The sequence below is a fragment of the Lingula anatina genome, chromosome 4 (assembly GCF_051362555.1).
Source record: "Lingula anatina isolate TDL-2025a chromosome 4, LinAna3.0, whole genome shotgun sequence".
NCBI lineage: Eukaryota > Metazoa > Brachiopoda > Lingulata > Lingulida > Lingulidae > Lingula > Lingula anatina.
In genome coordinates this window covers 21,048,848-21,053,072 of record NC_141770.1, presented here as the reverse complement: position 1 = coordinate 21,053,072, position 4,225 = coordinate 21,048,848, and positions in this window count along the sequence as shown.

Sequence of the window (4,225 nt, the reverse complement as noted above, 5' to 3'; positions counted from 1 at the left end):
GAAAGACATTGATCTTTTGAAGAACCCCGATTGTTCATTATAAATAACACATTGTCCAACTCACGCACGTCATATCATTTGTCATTTCTATTTGTGTGCTAAGTTTCTATTCGCTGGGAGTCCCTTTCGTCCAGTCTCGAATGCCAATGAATAGTAGTTGTATTTCAACAGCAGGTCCTATTATATGTAACTCACAAGGCATGGTTTGATTGTATGCAACAAATCTAACCCTGGGTTGAAGAGAAAGAAAATTGAACCCCTCGATGTGAAGGGCTGTTAATCGTTAGGGTCAGAAGTTTAAGGCAAGAAGAATACCCCCTTCAACGCCTACTACTGTACTTTTAGGCTCCATTACTCCATTTACTCCATTTCTGTGCGGGGGTTGTCATATACTTAATATACATAATATATATATATTCAATATATATATATATTGCCACTTTCTACATAACCTGTTTAACACACCGTTCTTTGTCTGTCAGAAACTTAACCTGTTTTAAATTCGAAGAGGCATATACTAATACAAATCTCGATTTCTCTACTCATGTTCACGTTTTATTGCACATCATATACAGTGTAAGGAGTGAATTATTTCATTTACCTGTAATCATTGTATAAGAAGGAAAATGCTGAAATTGATGTCTGTTAAGTGTCTCATTCAGAGAGAGAGATCAGGGATGTTGCTCTTCTAATCACAGATATTTTGTCTTTAGAGAACCAGAAATAACTCTGAACACTCTCCAGCATTAGCCCTTCCCCACTCCAAAACACACACACACACACACACACACACACACACCAGGATAATCAAATTGACAACAAAATAATGCTGTCATATGTCTATGACTCCATGAAGAGATTTAAAGTGCGCTATAACCGAAGGGAAGTAATTGTGGTGGAAATCAATCTCGGTTACATGGACTGTCAACATACAGCTTCGATCCATAATAAAGTGAAATCGTTTAATTTAGCATTAGGTAGGCTCCTTGCACCCTGTGTGTCCGAGAGCGCATTATGTTGTATGATGGTACGCTTAGGTACGCTCCTTGCACCCTGAGTGTCAGAGTGCCCTTTATGCTTGTTTAATGGTAAGCACAGTTATAGACTGCAAGCACCCTGAGTGTCCTGTGTTTGGTGTAATTGGCACATGTAGTGAAACTGCAAACACACTGAGTAATCAGAATGTACAAGGTACACTGTACATGACTCAGCAATTATTACATCCCAACTTTTTAACTCAGAATTATCGGCAAACCTATACTTATATAGGTAGATGTATATTGTACTGGTTGAGCTCTACGTACTGCAATAACCTGAAATCCCGAAATATTCTAAGTGACTTCACCAGAAGAACAAATGACACCGGTAGCCACCGCATCTTAATTTTGATTTCATCCAGTTTAGTGATTCGTCTATCCGATTACGTCTTTAAGACTATTTCTGAGTTTTTAACTTGGAACATTACTGAACGTAATATGGAGATTCACTTTAACACTCAGCGCCCAACCTGATATTACGTGTACCTTCGAGTTGTTTGTTTACAAATCCCCTTTTTTTCGCCTATAGACGTCCGTGGTTAAGGCTTGCCTCACTACTAAGAATAGGGGCCATCCTGTGGTTTTCCTGGACCTTTTTTGTTAAGCAGGATTTAAGTGTTTGTATCCTGTTGAAAGAGATCCTTGACAATTAAGAATGTCATTTTCTTTTCTTTTTTAACGCTTATTGAGTTAGTTATTAGTATTTGTGTATTTACGTTTTCAAAAAGGTTGGAATAAATTCATATTTAAAATTTCAATTTCTGCATATAAAATCGCCACACGGTAATATAACAAGCGTTTTCCTCAGTTTGGCATTTCCCCTAAACTGGTTATCCCTACCACTAATGGCATTCACTTTAATTGTCAGCAAAAGTCAATAATAAATGTCATTTTGTTTCAGTCCAGAAATGTACAAATTGCCATCATTGAATGTAATTTATAAATAGAAAGATTGTTACATAACATTTTTTTACGTCTCCAATCCGACAGGCATTATTTCTTCCCTGCTTTGAGCACGATAATATGCCTCTATCACGCAGGAACAAGAATGGTGTCTTGTGTCAGGCGTTGTGAAGGAGGAGGAGGAGGGGGGATCAGTTTCTTAAGTATACTATCACTGGAGCCTTTTCTCTTTGTGATAAGCGAGTTCAAACCTGACTTAGAATTTTTTAAAGTTTAGGATCGGTCCCGTGACACTGCGCTTTTGTTGTTGCATTTTGTATTGTTAGATTAACTGCCTAAATTAAATTTAACGTTGTTTGCAATTGATTTCGAAGTCAACAATTTGACAACACGCTGTGCACCCAGTGTGATATGGCTTTTTGCAACGGTCTAATTTTTTTTTTTTTTTTTTTTTTTTTGTTATTTTCCTACGTTCAACCAGCAGTAGTTCACGCATTCTGATTATTTATTGCTGATGATCAGTCATTTTACGAACTGCGCTTGCATCAGTAGATATTCACGTATATTATTCGAAGTTGTGATTGAGTACGTGCTTTTCGAGAGATCATCGATCATTCAGCGGATTAAACGGGCCCTCAGTTGGCTTAACACACAAAACGTGTCTCTGAATTTTATGTACAGTCTGCATGCAGTTTCGCCAACGTTGTTCTCATTTGCTCGTTTCTACATGTCTATGTCCATTCCTACTGTTAAAGTACTGATACGATAGCAAGCAATCCTTATTATCCGAAGAAACCAAAAGCTTTTATAAGACGGTGTTGCACGGGGGAATCACTGTGACAATTCTAATAATGAACAGACACCCAGCCACCCATCCCCCGGCACATCTGAGTACAGCGCACTGTTTATCTCTCGTAGGTTGCGCCAGATAACTGTGTTACCGTGGAAAAAGTGCTTCTATACTGATATGGGCCAACAGGAGGTCAGCGAAGGTGATAAAACCTGATGGAGGATTATCTACCGCTGTTACCCTCTCACACGTCTAATAGGCCGTGAAAACGGTTGTTAGGTCGTTTAAACCCAGAATTATAACGCTTGCAACAGAAATAGCTTCTGCGCCTATCAGAAATATTAGATTTGTTACGGAATTTTTTGCAGATTAGGTAGTGGTCGTTGTACATGTATAAAGCTGTTTGCCAAGAATAACGATAGCTGGCAGCGTTATTTATGAATTATTCAATTATTTTCTCTTAATGTGTCTTTTGTAAACGGAAAGTGTGGCTTTTTTGCCGACGATAAAGGTTGAAGTAAGATTAAAACTGAGTTAACTGTAACGAACATTCTGACTTAATGCAATTACAAACGCTACATCCGTCAATCGTCCCAGAAAATGTAGTCAAATCAAAATATCATGAAATACCACGGGAAATGTTACAGATCACATAAGTGAAACTTTAACCGGAATTCTATGAAATCTGAGGGGGGGAAATTAAACTTTGCCATATATGCGAATATCAAACAGGATGCCGATTTTACCGCGCAGTTTCGCGCCATGTACTTGGCTGTATACTGGACTCTGTTAAAGGGAAATTTAAGGACCAAGCTTCCAAGATCACTAACTCCAAATCCCAACGATTTTATCTTCTACTTCACCCCGTGGTCCTGATAAGGACTGGCTTGGAACGCTCGAGCCCTGTTATTTACCACAGGGAAAGGGTGATTTTGTGGGTTAAGAGTTAGAACCAATACCGGTATCTCGGTCTATATGAATCGATAGAAAAGATGAGGGTGATTCAGTTCCCGTTGCCATATACCGGGTGTCAGATTCTTCATGTGCAGTCGTGTATGCAATACTTTATTCTCCTTATTCATTTTATGTAGTTCAAGCTAAATTTCCAGCAATAAATGTTCTTTAATACTGGGCTCCATATCTTGTTCGAAAGGTGCAAGTTTATTTCATGTGCTTAACAACTCGGCAAAACTAGAGACCACCATTAGATGTCAGTGACCATGCGTTTGATACATGGATTGTCCTTTTGGTGCCAGTTCCATTTTTTGTCATTATATCGTAAATTTTTCTTCCCCTGAACAGTCCAACATCGTAATTGTCGATTTAACAACTCTACAAACTAACAACGGACTTTGTTGTAAGTACATATATTCCGTAAAAGCAGCGTGCGTGCATTCCCATCTCTTTTAGCTCAAGTACAAGTACCAGCATACAAATGATAGCTGTCATCACGTTCAAGGGCGAGATATCCACTTTGCGCCTGAAATAGCTGCCG